Source organism: Pygocentrus nattereri, chromosome 2 (assembly GCF_015220715.1).
Source record: "Pygocentrus nattereri isolate fPygNat1 chromosome 2, fPygNat1.pri, whole genome shotgun sequence".
In the NCBI taxonomy this organism is placed as follows: Eukaryota; Metazoa; Chordata; class Actinopteri; order Characiformes; family Serrasalmidae; genus Pygocentrus; species Pygocentrus nattereri.
In genome coordinates, this window is record NC_051212.1 from 31,203,777 (window position 1) to 31,222,040 (window position 18,264).

General features: G+C 40.0%; 1 protein-coding gene across 5 annotated transcripts in view; it reads right to left on the minus strand.

Moving 5' to 3' along the window:
- LOC108436235 (nuclear factor 1 B-type) overlaps positions 1 to 18,264 on the minus strand; it is a 109,010-nt gene that overhangs the window by 39,990 nt on the left and 50,756 nt on the right. The gene's annotated exons all lie outside the window — the stretch shown is intronic.

The window sequence follows — 18,264 nt, forward strand, 5'->3', positions numbered from 1 at the left end:
CTTTTACAGCTTTTTATTTGTCTCGCTGACAAGGGGAAATTAGTGAAATTTTTGATCGCAATCAACCAAAGCAAACTGTATCTAAGGAGTAAGGGTGAACAACTTGAAGATGTTTTTACAATGCATGGATATATGTCATGATAATTCATTTTTCTGAGATGTGTGAATTTGGAATAGACTAAATGAACTGAGCAAAACAGTAGTGTCACATGTATTTTTTTTTTTTTTTGGGAACTAGTTTGTAATAATGGACTCCATCAGCTCCATCAGTTGCTACTTGCTACTGTGTAGTTTATGTAGTTACTACACACTGATTTGTTGCTGCTTCTATGTTTTATAATTGATCTTATCCTATCATATTAAAGGTGAAGCTCCTTATGGACCTGGATTGTAACTTACTCACTCATTTGTAGCAGGCTAAAAATTTACTGCTGGCATCAAAAAAAATTGTATGCTTCATGGGAACAATGCTTTACATCACTGACACTGCCCCCATGTTTGTGATAATGTTTTAGAAGTATTGATGATACCCATGATATGCTCAGGAAAGGTTATTATACCATAAATTATAGATTAATAATGATAACATATCATCACATTGCCCACCCCTAGAACAGAGCCAATGAGTTTGCAATCTGATTACAAATTTGCAATCTGAAGTCAGTTTGATTCCAGGAAAAACAGTCAGCGTAACAGATGTCCAATAAATATTTTTTTAGGTAAAATGATAAGCCTTTAACTGTTTAGGAGTTAAGTTCTACGAGTATTATATCCACATGCAAATCCTATTCCTTTGAAAGAGATGGCAGTTATTGTTACTGTTCCCACCCAACCCCCTTCTTAGCTGTAGAGACTGCAGGAGCTCAGTTCTGACAGGCCAGGCCAGATGTTTGCAGAAACATGTTTTTTTTTTTCTCCAGAATGGGGGAACAAGAAAGGAAAATACAGAAACGAATGAGGAGGGGAAGCTAAAAAACATGCTCTGTGAGAAACATATGTAAAAAATGTCTTTTGAACAACCACACACACACACACACACACACACACACACACACACCCACACACACACACACAAACACACACACACACGCAGTGGTCCAAATGAGCGACGCCTTAGGGGGTCCTAAATCCTGACCATACTTCACATAACACAGGAGTAGGAGAGGGATGCATAGGGAGTAGTGGTGGAAGAGGAGGAGGAGAAAGGGAAAAATGAAAAGAATCCAAACTGTTGTTGGCGTGTGGTTTCAGTGTGCATGTGCTCCTGACTGATGATGTTACCTTACAGGACCTTTGTGAGGCCACTGCCAACTTCTTTTCAACTTCATTGACCACTAGGTATGCGTTTAATGCCACAGATCATCCACTTCTGGTCAAACACCCATAATCTTATCATTAAGCCTTTGTACCCAAGGCTTATTATTCAGTTATTAATCTCAAGATTGATTGCTGAGTAACCATTGTACATTATTCAGCAACTAATATAAAACTAATATATAAGCTAAGAAAGTGAGGAATTGTGAGTGTGAGGAAAAGTGAGGAAAATTTTGTATTAAATTTTGCCACAGAGAGATGGTTTAAGATCAGCAAACTCTTCACTAAAGCCACTAAATTCTCTAACACCCTCTCAAAAGAAAAGTGCTAAAGATGCAAGCTGGACTGGCTAGATACCATCAGAAGTAACCATTCAGATATTGTGGCTTCAAAGCCTTCAACAAATCAGATTAGAAAGTCACCTACCCTTTTGATTTACACAGTCTTGCACATATGTGCACACAAGACCCATCCATGTACAAGGAGCCCCACAAGAAAGAGAAGGATATGATCTCTCTAATATGGGGAGAACGAACGAGAGCTACACTGAACTCAGATAGCCCCACTTCTTTTCCTGCCTCCATAAGCTTCATTTCACAAGTCAATGGAGGGTGGGACGAGGGGGGTGGAAGAGAGAAGAATAAATATATATATTTAAAAAATACAGAGATTTATCCCCCCCACCCCCCCAAAAAAATTGACCATTAAACAACGCTGCACAAACGGAATGTTCTTGGCTTTGGCTCAACAATGACAAAGAAAAGGAGGGAGGACCATACGTTAAGAGAAAAAAAACTGAAAAAAAGAAACAGAATTCCTTGTGCTTAACCCCACAGAGAGAGAAAGAGAGGGGGAGAGAGAGACCTACAATATAACACTGATAGTACACTTTGTTTGTATAGCACCTTTCATTCAAGGAATGTAGCTCAAGGTGCTGTTCTAGGCTCAGGCTACAGCTTGTTGTAGCTTTGTTCATACCCTCCATGTTCTGTTAAAATATGCAAATGAATATGCTTACTAAAATATAGGGCTGTTGCTATTATTAATTAAGTAATCTATCAATTATTTTGCCAATTAATCAAGTGCCTAAAAATAAAAACACACTTCAGCAATTACAAGCCATCCATCATTACTAAAAGATACACTAGAAAGCCTAAAAAAGACTAAAATAAAATTATTTTTGTGAATACATATAAATATGTTCGTCCATAAGACTAATCACCTCTCATTTTATAAGAAGGCAAATTTTTAAGTAATCAAGTTTGAAGGAGTATCTCTGACAACTCTACTAAAATCACTAACATGTAGTATGGTATTTAAATTGCTGAAGCCTGCTAGGACTACTGGGCACCACCATGGCCCTTGACTGGTTGGTATGGCAGCAGGGTGGTATTGTGTCAGTCGTGCCAGTTCCTATGCCAACTACCCCAACCCCCACTGATCGGCCTTCTCGCACTCACGCTACACCATCCATCAGTCTGGCTAAAGACACCTCCTACTGTGTCAAAGAGAAAGACGGAGATGGAGAGAGGGGGTATCTTGCATCTATAGGTGCAATCTAGCATAGCAGTGTTTAGTGTGATTAAACTGGACGCCGCAACAATAGAGCAGCTGGCACTGGCTATTAGACGACTATGGTCCAGACACATTTTTCATTAGAGGCATGGACACAGACCAATAACACAGTCACACACATACACAATAACTGTACGCATGAAGTGAACAACAGCACACTAGGCTAATGAACATTTGACCACAGCATGCCTACATATATATGTATGTTATGTGTGTATATATATATATATACACACACACACACACACACACACACACGCACACAAAGATTAAGTGACCCTTATTAGTCCCAAAACGGGGAAATTTCACCTCCACATTTAACCCATCTGTGAAGCAAAACACCACATACACTCTAGTGAGCACGCACACTAGGGGGCAGTAAACACACTTTCCCGGAGCAGTGGGCAGCCCTATCCCCAGCACCCAGGGAGCAGTTGGAGGTCAGGTGCCTTGCTTAAGGACACCTCAGTCATTTACTGTCAGCTCCCTAACCTCCAGCACATGACTGCCCCCTCAAATTAAAACAAGACTTTAATTTTAGATCTTACATTAAATGATTAAAAACACATCAAGATAAAACATCTATATAAAAGTTATGAAATTTTGATAGTGACAATATGCACTGTATGTCCAAAGATATCCAGGCACCTCTTGTGATTAGTGAATTCAGCTACTTTAAGATGCACCTACTGCTGGTATAGTCATTCAACTGTACTTAAATGGCTTGTAAAATCTCATTAGAAAGCTAACAAAATGGGATCTTTTGGAGCAGATCCACATGAGCCCAAGATAACCATGTCCAATGCCAAGCGTTGGCTAGAGGGGTATAATGCTCCTCAGCATTTGACTGGGGAGCAGTGGAACTGCTTGATGAAGCACCTTTTGACTTGGAGTCGGGTTTTTGATGAAGAACTGATAATTCAACATCAGTTCATTACCTCACTAATGCTCTGAATGCAACCAAATCCTCATATCAACATAAGAGGATGAACAGAGATAGTTACTGCCACAAAGTTGAAAAAACATTAGTTTTAGGCCTTTAGTTCAGAAGAAATGCTGGATGAGCCGGGATCTAAAACTGTTAAACATACAGTGTATATTAATATATTTTTCAGTTGAACTGACTTTTTAAGACTGTGTTATTACAGGCCTGTATGTCTAGGTGTGTAAATGTTTGAGAACAATATATATGTCTTTCAGGTGGAGCATTTGAGTAAGGGACGAATGGTACACATTGAAAATAAATGTCTGTATGTGTATATAAACGGTTTGGCCAGGGTGGTACAGAGTTTGTGTGTGTGTGTGTGTAAGAGGAAGACTGCAGAATAGCAGAAACACATAGGGATTCTTCAATCACAACACTTCTTGGCAATCAATGACTCTGCCACTTGTTTAAACAAACTGGTCCTGAACAGCAAGTGAAAGAAGCAAGGCCAAGACACTTTCAGTAAGATTGAACAAAATGGCAGATCATTATCATTGTTATTTTATGTAGACCATTTTGATGTTGTGGTGGGTCATTATGTATTTTTTCTTCTATAAACTTAAGCATATAACTGCTGCATTTTGTTGCAAACAGTACTTATAGTGTACTGGCATACATATTTTATCATAATATTTTTGAGTACGCTGTAATATTTGTAGTCTCTCCACAACATTAAATTGTCTCTTAGTCGTGACAACCTTTGCCGCCAACAGTGTCAAAAGTATTTTCCTCAAACCTAGGGTTGCTTGATCTTTCTTCTCCGTGGAAAGAAACACAAGCATTTTTTGGAAGGAAGGCTGAGTCATATTTATAGCATTCTGTTAGGAAGTGCAGAGGAAGAAATTGTGTCTCTACAACTGCAGGACTAGGAACAGCAGCCAGGCCTGTCTGAGACTGCCAACTACAAAAGCCAGGCTGAGCTTTCTAAGATTATCATTCAACTTAGATTGCTCCTTGAAGCTTGTACTTTATTTCCTTCTACTAACCGATGTAATACGGCCTGACCAATATGAATATTTTGTGACTAATATCAATCACAAGACAAATGCCAAAATGTGCTAAAATTCTAAACCAACTTTTTATGGTCCAAAAATATAATGTCCTACTGTTAATGACAATGGCATCTAGGCTTGGTTTTAGTTAAACAGTGCTTTACTGACTGATATCATTGTCTACTATAACAGTCCTTAAACTCAAATAAACAGCAAAATATCTTATATAAAATGTCTTATATCAGAGTTACCATTTTGTTCCAACCTATAAATACAGTGGAAATCAATATCTGCCAAAACAATCAACCAAATAAGGCTCTATAAGATGTCTTTAATTCATGCTATTCTACAATTTAGCAGGGATGGCTGTTTTGGCTTAATAGAGGGCAACAAGCTTTAGCAACATTAGTAAACCAGGTGATATGTCACAAAGCCATAGAAGTTTATTTTTCTATTTCTCTTTTATTTTGTTAATAGTGATAGAGTAGCCAAGGAAGAGAGAGTTTACGTGTCAGTCATTTCTGATGTGCTACCCAAGAAAAGATTATCATTCCTTTCATACAAGTCACATAATTGCACTAAAATCATTTGAAAAATTCCTTTCATAAAAAAGCTTCTTTCGATGCAGGAGTCCTTCTGTGGTAAAACACGAAATACCTCCCACCATTCCTCAAAAAACAAGCACTCAGAAAGACTCGCAACTCCTACACTTGGCACGATGTCCACACCCAAACTCTCGTCTCTGCTTTGTGCTTCTTCAAGAGCTATCACATACTTTAGCAACTTTTCCTCGTTCGCTGTGGACTGGACTGTATCTCTCTCATGCAGCACATACACACACACACACACACACATATTAAGCGGCGAGGCAGCATGCATACCGTCGACATTTCAGGAGGAGGCGTCTGGCAGCCATTTTAGAGAGGCCTGCACACGTACTGCTGTGCTTGCCAGAGAAAACGGCCTTAGCCAAGAATACACTCTCTCTGTGTCCAGAGCCAACTATGAGGGAGAGAGACGAGAGAGAGAGAGAGAGAGAGAGAGAGAGAGAGAGAGAGAGAGAGAGAGAGAGAGAGAGAGAGGAATAGAGATAGAAATATCTCCTAATTGCGGGCTGTCCCGACCCAAGTGTTTTAAGCAATACAGCTGCTCTGGTGTAAATACTGCCTGTGGCTGAGTGACACCCAAAGAGTGTCTTTGTGTCTGGTCTTGGTGTGCATATTCATTCATCAGTATTTCGGTCCTGGCTCAACTGAGTGCTTATGACCTCACAGCACATGGCTGTGACTTCAACAGGCACACAAATTAGCCCAGGCGGATTTCGCTGAGCGACTGTTTACCTTTCTCTTTCTCTCTATCTATCACTCCATTATCTCTCTCTATCAGCCTATATTTATATTCCCATCACTGTCACCATTCTTCTCCATTTTTCTTTGCCTCCGTAATTACTTTCTTCATATCTCTCCTTTGATATATCTCTCTCACACACCTCTTATCTCCCTGTTTCTCTTGCTCACTCTTCATCTAGCTCTCTCACTCTCCCTCCTTTTTGTGCTCCCTCGATCTTTTTTTTCTTCTTCTTCTCCCTCCTGGCTTGTGTTGATAAAACACCAGGCTCTTTATCGGAGCAAGCCGTAACCTAAACACAGATAGACGGAGGAAAAGCATCCTGGCAGGCTTAAACAGAGGGAGTGAGCACGAGAGAGAGAGGGAGAGAGAGGGAGAGAGAGGGAGAGAGAGAAAGAGAGAGAGAGAGAGAGAGGAGTGTCCTGGCCCTGTCCGCCCCTTGGCACCCGGAGCAGTGTGAGTAGTGGGCAATGCCAAAGCCAGTGCCATGTTAACGGCATCTGTTCTGAGAGCTGACACAAAGACAGACTGGCAGCCATCTTGTGATGAAGTCCTCCCACCTCTTCTATGCTTGAATGATCTCTCCGAGATCCTCCAAGCCATATTCACCATCAAACAGCTATTTTTCATTGAAACAAGTGGAGAAATTCTGTCGAAAGTGTTGATTCACGGAAAGTGAACGTAAATCATTACATAAATCACTTAGTTGGTTTCTATTCTTTAAAAATCAAATTCAGTGCTTTTTATTATCTTTACAAGACTTCAACAAAGAAAAATTAATACAATTTTGACTGCACAATAACGCACACATATACAAACACAGGAGGTATTAACGTCTATTTCATTGAAACAGACTGGCTTAAAAATCAATCAGATATTTTAAGATATACACATGATATATATGTCCTCAGTGTGTCTGAGTTTGTAAATAGTCAATACCAGTATTGAAGACATCCCCATGTTCTTCAATACTGGTCAGTTTTTAAGCTCAGGGCTGCTCTATTTTGGATATTTGGATAATTAATCATTTTAGATAACAGTTACACTGGCTTGACAAAGCCCAAACATTAATTTCTATTTTTAGATTGGTACTTAAATACTAGTATCCTTGCAGCATATTGCTTTACAAACAAACACTTTTTTATCTTTATCTGGATAATGTCCATACACCATATAATGTATGGTTATTGTCACATAATGTCATAAAGTAATAGCATAACATAATTATTTGTATGTTTGCGTAAAGCTGCTGCATAACTGTTTGACAGGTTGACAAGGAAACTGTGTTTTAGTATTTCTTATTGTTGCTAATCCAATATTTAGCTAGATATCAATATAGATATAGATTAAAGTACTCATATGGTACACACACGTGTGAGAGGTGTATTCAGTGCTGGCTGTCAACTGAATTGGTTGCTATCTGTACAGAAGTGGCCACTCTGTGCAAGGAGAATCTTTTGCACTATAATTGGGACAAGATGTTTTTTATTAGGGCTTCTGATTGGATTAGAACTCCAGTATGCTCACTGGGGCCAGCAGGTCGGAGAGGAGACAAGTCACACACACACACACCCCCACACACACACACACACACACACACACAGAAAACAAAAACCCCAAAACAAAATAAATCTAGTTTCTCACATTAAATTCTGAACTCTCTTCAGTTCTGTCTAAGAGGAGAGGTTAAATTCAGTATGGAGAGAGCGAGGAGAGAAGAAAAACAGCCGTAAAACAATAACAAAGGCAGTACAGGTCTGTTGAATAAGAGATGAGCTTAAGAGTGTGTGAGAGAGAGAGAGAGAGAGAGAGAGAGAGAGAGAGAGAGAGAGAGAGAGAGAGAGAGAGAGAGAGACAGAGACAGAGAGAAAATACAGAGTGAAAAGAAACAAGACTAGTGAAAAGGCTAAGTGCTTGTGTGTGCTTTTTCAGACTGTCTACTCTACTAAATCTCACAAGGAGTGAAAAGAAAAGTATTAGGGAAAACAAACTTCTCTCTCAGGGCAACATATACAGTGTGTGCCAAAGTCAGAAACCATCCTTTCATTTATTTAACACTGAGTCAAAACTGACATTAAGTACAAGGTGTTCATTTTTCAGCATCAGCTGACAAAAGCAGAAACTATAGTGTAGCATGTTCAAGAAATGTTTTTGCATGTTAGTTTTAGGTTACATGTTATCTAGCATTTTCTACACTTGTTTGTTTTGCCGTGAACTCTTCTTGTGGAGGCTAAGTACTGCCCAGGAGTAAGTGTATGTAAGTGTGTGTGAGCTGAGAAAGAGAGAGCGATGAGAGACGTGAGCCGAGACATACAGCGAACTGTTAGAAAACTCTGCGGCTGTGGCTAACAACAGATGGAGAATAAAGCACCACCACTTGTGCAAAATCTGTGTCCTTTTTAATAGCAGTGAACACTACAATATACTGAACAGATAACTACACAGAAACCTCAACAACTTCAAATGTTTTCAGTATTTTCTTCTACCCTTTGCCTTCATGACAGCTTCCATTCTTGTTAGGAAACTTGTTTTCAGTTCTCATGAAATATGCATGGACATTTTCCCACAAGTCTAAAGTTGAGTTTTAGAAATTGGTTGCATGTTTGATGTTAAGAAATTATTTACAGCTTTGGTGGTCTACCAGGTCCTGCATGGGTATTAGGGGTCTCATTTTCTCTATATCTTTCAATAATATTTTCTCCATTCTCTATTTACTCCAGTTTGAAAACTTTTTTTTTTCACTTTGTTCTTTTCCTTTGACTTTCTCCATCCTTCTGCAATTCTTGTATCTCATCTACACAGAATATCTCCTGAAAATAACTAACATGTGACATGTTTTCAATGAAGGGTGGTCTTTGACTTTTCACAGTACTGTATACAGGCACACACACATACACACGGACCCAAACGTTTACATGTGGATGTTAGTCCGATGGGCACAAAGCTCACAGTATTGATCTGTACGTGTGTTTACAAAACCCTGCACAGTCTGACACATGCAGTGCCCTGTGGAGAGTGCTGCTGTACATGTGTTAGTCCAGCACTGAAGCCACATACACCCATCAGTCACATGACAAATAATGGTGTCACCCTGACAGCACTGTGTGGCTTCAAGTCTACGTGACAAAAACAGGAGAAGGCAACCACAATACTGCAGCCATACACCAAATCACACACACAGTAATATGAAAACAAAACTTCACAGACATTGCGTCTTTAGTATACTCTCCATATAATCATGGATTGCGTGTCAGTGTAGATAATATATAAATTTGGTCCATATGAGGGCCAGACCAATGGCTGACATTTAACCACATTTTACCACAATTAGCCGTAAGCAAAAATCAAATGTCCGATAATGTCTGAGATTTAAAATATTGTATTATATGATGTAAATCTTTTGGACAGAAAGTTTTTAAGATTCATCAATGTACTTTTTTCTGTATAAACAATTCATTTAAAAACTTTTGGAGTGTGTTTAATTTTTTCATTTAAAATGATATTACTTGATATCAGTTATAGAACTTTTCACTCCTTAAAATCAACACTGGTGATAAAATTTTCACATCAGTTGGCCTGTAGTTGATGTACTTAATACCAACACACCATTCAATAATTCACAACTTAAAATGTAAATGTAAAACCTTGTTGACTCTGTTTTTAGGTCATTATTTACAGAAATTCTGTAAGTCACCACTGATTCCATGTGACATTATTTAGTGAGATAATACAGAATTAGCACGCAGCTCCTACTCCTGTTTTTGCCCACAAGGTATTTATGGCAGTAGCAAAGATTGCAAAGGCTGAAATCGTATGACATCTCATCAGGGTATCTCTTCTTCACAGTGACAGCAAGCCACTTGGATGCGTATTGTTAGTTGATTGGCTGAGTGAGTGGCCCATTTGCATGAGTGTGTGTGGAGCCGTGGGTATGACTGGGAGGGGCGGAGGAGGTTCAGGCCGATCCATCCTCGGCTGTGGCAATGGGCCAACAGCCCTTTTGTAGCCGTCGCAAGCCAGGGAAGGGTAGGCTGGCAAAGAAAGAGGTGGAGAGGGAGGGAAAGAGAGAGTGAGACTATAGATTTAATTATGCATGCGCATTTCCCCATTCATAGAGGTGGTGGTGGCGGGGGGAACCAATGACATTCCGCTGTACGAGCTCCTGTCTGGAGGAACACTAATGAGGTGACACTCAGCGGCTGGAGCCCAGCCAAAACAGTCCATTAACTCCACACAAGTAGTTAAGAGGAGGAGAGACAAGGAGGAGGGAGGGCAGACAGGGAGAAAAAGTGAAGGAGAAGCTCAAGAGAGAGAGAGGGAGTAAGAGAGGGAGAAAGAGAGAGAGAGAGAGAAGTTGTGAATGACACAACAGGGAACCCATTGGGGGTGGGGGGTTGGGGGGGTCATGGCTTGGCTGGATGAAGGAGAGTGTGTGTGTGTGTGTGTGTGTGTGTGTGTGTGAGTGTGTGTGTGTATAAGAGGTCAGTAAGGCTAGAGCAGTCTCAGACTCAGACTCAGACAGACCTTTAACAGTTCAGCTCAATTCTTTCATCTCACATTGGAGCTCAGAGGGGGATATCAGAGGAGGATGTCTGCAGCATTGGGCTGCAAGTAGAAAAGTAATATTGTTATCAATGGATATCAGTACTGAGCTGATATCAGCAGAAAATACTGTATTTAGAAGCTCATTCTTAACTGAAGTGCTTTGATTAATAATAGTTTGTTTTAACACTTACTAGTTCTTAAAGAAAAAAATATTGTAGCAGTATTGGTGTCAAGTGATACTCAAGATCTTAATAATGGTACCGGAAAAGAAGTGATATTGTAGAATATGTCAATTAGAATAGAATATTAAAAAATATGTCAAGGCTATAGGGCAGAATATTGTGGCTGTGATATGCATTGCAATATTTTAGAAAACATTGGTATAAAAACTTTGATGAATCAGAACATCCACAGACACTCATCTGGAATGTAGTAACTGGTAAAGATGTTCATAGCACACAGTAAAACATTAAGTGATTTTTAAAGAACTTATTTACACGTTGCATGCCTCACAAATAATATGACACTATTGTCTTGTCATATCTTTGTAACTCATGCCTGTTTAACAGAATCTGAAAACACATTTCATGAGAAATGGACCATTCAAAATAATCCAAAATTACTTGGAACAATGTCTTGTTACATTTATGTACTTAAGGTTGAGAACCTTTTCCTCCACTCCTAGTAAGTCACCATTTTGGAGATACAAAGTCTTCAATACAACAGGGTCAACAACATGCTGAGCTTTACTAAACGTGTGAAGAAGTCTCAAGATATAGCTAGACTTTTCCGTCCTCCACCGAGAGCAACCTGGGCTGTAGTGCTGAACCCAATGATATTTGCACAAATTATACTGGAGCCTCTACTGCGCTTTTTATTACACCTGGTGCCACCTCTGCACTCTCTCATAACCTATGTTAAACCACCACAAACACAGGCAGGTACACTACATTTAAATAAAAAAAATGACATTCGAATCTGAACTAAAAGAAAAATGTGGGCAGCTTTTTTGAGGACATTGGCAGCCCTAGCACACAGACACACACATACGCATGCGTGGACTGTGAAATGCTGCCTCACTACATAACTATGTTTGCTCTGTCAGGACATGTCGCCTTAACAGTATCTCCAGCAATACTCACCCAAAACTTTACACCATGAAAGCCCCTGATGCATTTGCAGTGACACTTTTCCACATCAATCCTTTTGTAAATGAAAAAGATTTAATAAAACATTTTAGTGGGTTGTTTGACATGCTATTTAATGGTAAACAGCTTTTGCATAATGTGCCAATGCTACTGAGATAATAAAGAAAAATAGGTAAATAAATTGGTCAGTTGTTTTTCTAAGTGGTAATTCCCTAATGATTAATAGACTTTTTCATTGTTTTTCATTGTTTCTTTACTTCTTTTTTACTCAAAAATCACTATGCTTATTTTAAAGCAAGTCTTGTACAGCATTTTACCACAGTTAAAGGGTGCTGATTAACACGGCATGATATAAACCAGTGAATTATTCGGTCAGTAATTGTAGTGTGTGAACTATAGGCTATGGTTGTTAAGTATTATAAACAGTCAATAGTTGGTTAGCAATACTTCCTTATATTAATTCCTTAATAGTTAATTCCTAATATTATAATATTTTCTGAATTGAAATGGCATATATTACACAAAACGTATAAACTTAAGTCTCACTGGGAGCCTCTAAAGTTGGAAGAAATTTACATAAAAGGATTACAGATGTCTCAAAGAGTTTCTGAGAACAGGATTCTAAATAGGAAGGGATTAACAATGTCCCTTATGCAACAAAGTTTCTCCAGGCCGCAGGTTGTGAATGTGCCAGTCTCAGCTGCTGGCCAGGCTTGTGTCTGTGGAGAGCGGGACGAGACGGCCAGTAAGCTGCCAGCTCCAGCATGAGAAGGCGGGGCAAGGTGCCAGGGTGGAGGAGGCGGAGCCTCATAGTGTGGCCTCTGTCCAGTCGGGCCGCAGGCGACAGCCACCGTTTACATACACACTCATACATAAACACACACGTGCACCACACACGCACAACATGCAAACACACATACGCACACACTCACACACAAACACTAATTAGGATGCTGAAGGAATTATTGGATCATATAATGCCACATCTAAGGCAAGATCTTGGCCCAAAACAGACAAAGGAACAAAGTGTGCACTCATCTAGACTGCTCTGCTGGCACAGGCACTCGGAACGAGACATGGGGGGAGGTGCTGAGTTTAATGTGTCATTACAAACATAAAAACAGACTCCCGACATAGCCAACAGATGTCTAAGCAGTTTTATAGTGCTACAACTCTGCTAATTTCAAAGCAAAAAACACTCGTCCAAGTGAAAGTATATGATGCAGGTGTCCTGTATGGTCTCTTCCTTGCCACAACATTCAATTACCAGCAAAGTACATTTGTTTGGAGCTCTTCAGTCTCTCGTTCAAAAAAGGAGGAATTATGTATCTTTGATGGAAGCATTGGAAATTACTGATACTGTATGACAGCCGTCTGAAGCCTGAATTTTAGATTCACTAAGCAATGCGGTGTGAGCATTTAAGCAGGACTTTGGCATCGATATGAGATGAGGCAAATATGTGATTTAGTTTGAAAGATTATAATTGGTGTGGCTTCCATTTCTTGTTAGGAACAATAGCCTTGTGGCACCAGTAAAAATTAAAGAAGCAAACTTAATTAAGTGCAAAGTGCTATCGGTGTGAAGCCCTCCGTCTCTTGTCCATAAAAGGTGGAATTATGTATTTTTGTGTTTGTGGTTTGAGCTTTTACAGAAGTTATGTGACTAACAGGAGACAGCCTCTCAAGAAAGTAAGGGTCCCTACTAGGCAAAGCACATTGCACAAAACTTTTCAGAACGCTGAGTATGAAGAAGCACTCCTGTTTTGCCATTGTTCATTGAAATAGACAGACAGACAGACAGACAGACAGATAGACAGATAGATAGATAGATAGATAGATAGATAGATAGATAGATAGATAGATAGATAGATAGATAGATAGATAGATAGATAGATAGATAGATGGATGGATAGATCCTTTGATACTTTATTGAAATGTAAGACAAAGTAATCCTGCAGAAATCATGGTTCCCAAAGTTTTAGTGCCAATCCATTACACTGTTTAATTTGCCATCTCCTCCTGAAAGAAACGAAACTGGACAGTACATTTCACAAAGCATTTAGCTTATGAAACACAGGGTCTTGCTTGCTAGATCAGAACGCATAAAAATGGAAAGATCCGCAGATGTTGATCTTCACCTCCCTTCATTTCACCCGAACTTCTTCCAACAAACCAAAACCAGAAGCTTCTGCTGTGTTTATTTTCTTTATGTGTCCAATGCTGGAGCACTCCTTAGTCTCTTATATCTGAGGTCTTCTGAGCCCCTGCAGCATCAGTAAAAGCCAGCTCTAGCTAATGAGCCTGGCGTGCAGTGGGCCTTTGTAAAGCCCACGCCTGGCGCATGCTAAATCAGCGCAGCAGTGTGGCTTTCCGCATGGAAGGATCCGGGCAGCGTATACCACCGCAATAGCTTCACCTAGTACTTGACATGTTTCACAGGTTTGTAGTGGAATTATACAAGCAAGCAATGGACATTTCTGATACTTTGACATATTAGTAAGTATAAAAATGGAAAAAACTGTCCCATAGCTAAAAATACCAGTAGCAGCCATCTTGAACCCTGGAATTCATGTACACTTTTGTTCATTTTTATACATAACAGTGTGTCATACAGAAGCCACATAGACGGGCATATATGAAATTACTTAAGAACCTGTTGGGGCTTGAGGTGAGTGCATGATGATCGAAGCCAGTAGTTTACTCAAAACTTCAGTACAAAAATTAAGAAACATTATTGCTCTTTATCAACATTTGTTTGTCAAGCCAAGGCCTCCACAGCAAGACGGTAGAAGCATTCTTTAGGATCAGTCATGTCTTTTAACTTATATTTGCATGCAAGGAACTGAAATGAAATTCAAGGTACATCAGCTTGAAAGGGACATTGCTCGTGGATAAGGCAGATTGCTTAGGCAGAGCACCATTCCCCTGATAAAGGCTCTCCTGCAAAGAGAGGCGGCAGGCCACTGACTGATGATTAATACGAGCATAATAAAGGAGGCTCTCATTCCACTCTGGAGAGCCCATGCTGCCCGCTGCAAGGTCAGAAAGCGGGCATGTAGCCAATGGGCTGAACCTGCCGACCGGTGGTCGCAGAGACTGGTGGGTAGCCCTCCAGGATGGGCAGATGCAATCCCATAATTCATGTTCTGTTAGTTGCAGGGTCCCTCCTCCCTGGCATGTACTCAGGAAGACAAATCCGCCATGTGCTCTTGAGGCTTACAGGGGCGGCCCTGGGCTGCAGCAGTAACAACATGTGGTTTGGCTCCGGCGCTCAGTTTATATGGGCGACAGTGAGAGGAGGAACCGCTAAATGAATTTCAGATTCTGTTGTTCCAAAACCATAAACAATGTTACACAAAGCCTGGCATTAAGCAGATGTCGAGGAATGCTGCTATTAACTAAAAGTCTTACATGAGCATCTGTGCCGTGATCATATCATAATCTTCTAGTTTGTTTCTTAAAATCAATATTTATTTCCCTCCAGTGCAAAATAACATTTTCTAACATGTAATTGACTTTCAGTTATGTGATTCATAGGCAGCAAGTGATTTTGACCGGCCTTGCACATATAACATTCATTTAATAAATGCTCATACCATGCATGTATATGGAATGAGTTTCAGACAACCACAAAATTTAGTTCAAGTGGGTGAATTTAGTTCAACAGGATAATTTCAGCACACAATATCCTTTACAATCGTGAACACGTGCATTAAATTTAGTTTTTTTTTTTAGTTTCCCATACTGAGTATTTCAAGTAGTGATATGCATTATGTATAGGGCTGTATAGCATAAAGTTTCAGCCACAGTAGGGCTTTCCCTGACTAAACAAACAATTCAACTAAACATCTATTTCCCATGATAACAAAAGCTACATATAATGTTGTACTGGCTCATATAAATATATACACAGGGGGCAAGAGGAAATATTGTGAGATACAAAAAGGCCACCAAGGACTGTGAACAGTGCAGGCAGTGTTACTCTTTCTGTAATCTCACGTTATGAAGCATAAAAGTTATACCAGGCATCTCTGCACAGCATGGCAGCAAACTCCCTCCCATGCCATAGGGGCTGGGAATGCAAAAGGCCTTTTGTGTGCACTTCAGTTTTCTGGCATGGTGTCAGAGCACTGGAATGATATGGAGAACAATGCCCAGCTGTCATAAAGTCTAATGCAGACCAGGGCTGTTCATTCGCCGGCACCTCAAAAGGTGGAGTTTCTTAACAAACCTCCCTGCGGATGCATTGAGGGAGAGGACAAGAGAGGAAGTCAGGACAGGCCTAAAGGCAATGACGAGACTAAGTGTTAGGAACTGTGCCACATTCCTTTCTTTGTTTGACCTCAAAATGCCAGTTCCAAATTTCCCACGAGGCACCACATTACTCGCTTTACTTTTCAGTAAGTAATACTTCTTCTTCACAAGCATGCAATGCTGAACTGGACTTCGACCTGGTCAGTAAAGTTGGGATGTGTACTGGAGTAAAACTGATGTGTCATGATTTGAATTTTACCATATTGTGGATCAAGACAAATTAAACATGCTAAAACATTTCTGATAAATGCAACAAAAAGCACTCAAACTTTAAACATTTACATTGTTAATGCAGATTACTGTATTATTTTATATATTTTTGTGTGTTATGATCTTTCATTAATATCCAGGTAACAGAAAATCCAGCTTTTGTGTGGCCCAGCTCAGGAATTCTCTGTCCATTTTTTTATTTGCAATCCCCACCCCCTTGTTCTTTCCGCCACTTCCTCTGTTCTTTGGTATCGTCGACTCAACCTAACGGCTGGGGTCTTTACGCTCTCTTCACAGCCAAATCTGCCGCCTGGCTCTGCAGTCATCCAAGCATGTCGTTTTGAGTTTATCAGTAATGGTGACTGAGAGGTCGAAGCCAGCCAGGGAAAAAAATGGGGGGTGGACAGTCATCCAGCTCTGTTCCGGAAGCTAAACAACGCTGGGGAAAGTGGAGCTTTCTTGTTTATGTTGTATGGAACACGTTTCACATGCGTAACAGGGCTGGCCAGTGAGGAAAAAAGGAAGAGAGGGGAGGGGAAAGGAAGGCAAGGAAAACAAGCTTGTTCTCTTAAACTCTGCACTGTGATTTTTCATCATTGTGGTGCTCCCCAATACATACTCTTCCCCAATACCTCCTGTGCTTGCCACTTTGCCACAAACACTTTGCCACTGTTCCAGACAGCACACACGTTGTTTCCATTTTGGACCTTACTGCACGTTACACATTAGGTAGCTCTGAAGCATGCCCTGTCTCTTCAACTTTAGAAGAATGCTGAAGGCCAGAACACTTTTAAGCGTTTTTTTTTTTTTTTTTTTTAACAGCCCCACTACGCTACCATCCTGCACATTAATTATTACTGCCTACAGCCATTTTCCATCGTCTGAGGAAAAACCCAACTAAACTTTACTGGCTTTTTCTTCTTGGGCCTGTGTGGTACTGTCATAAATATGTAGACTTTTAATCACCCCCACCCCATTTTTTCAAGATTGCTTGAATGGGTATTGAAATTGTTCTTAGAGTAAGTATGAAGTTTGTTCTGAGGTTGTAAGGTTTCTAGAAGTCTAGGAATGCAGCACATGTTGCCATAGTGAGACTATTTTCTCAACAGGGGGAAATGTGTATTGTTTCACAGTAATAAGGTACTAGAACACATCCCTTGTTGAACCTAAAATAATAATGTGTCCAGTAAATTGCAGATAAAATCCAAAAGCTTTTGTTGAATGTCTATTCTAAAATATTTGGCACACTCTGAAATGTATTATAAATTTTGTCCCTTGCCAAGACAAGATCCATAAGTTTGAGCTACTGAACTATAAGCCCCATAAGTCATGCTACTTTTCTGCCTCACAGCATGAAGGAAAACACTAGCCGTTTGTGTCTCTCCAATTAGGATTGCTTTTGTAAACGTAACTAGACTGTAACCAATGTAAGCATCAACATCCCAAAAATGTGTTTTCTCTGTAATAAATCTTTTAGTTTTCCAACATTAAAGGCCAGTGCAAAAGTGATACTCCCCTGGCGCTTGAATAGGCCACACTTCAGAGGCTGTAAAATGTTATCTGCACTGGAGCTGGATGCACTGTTGCATCATGGGAACTGAACAGAATATCAAAGAGCCACAACTGGATTGGACTCAGAAATAGACTCTTGGCAAATGTTCACATGTACATACATCCCCCATCCTCAATCCTAAAGAGTAAGGCCTTTTTCTTTCATATATATATAGGCACTATTCTGAACCTGAAAGTGCAGTCACAACTAGGGATGTCCCCAGACATCCAATTATAAACATAATTCAGTCTGAGTCGGAGTATTCATAATGTCTGATGTAAA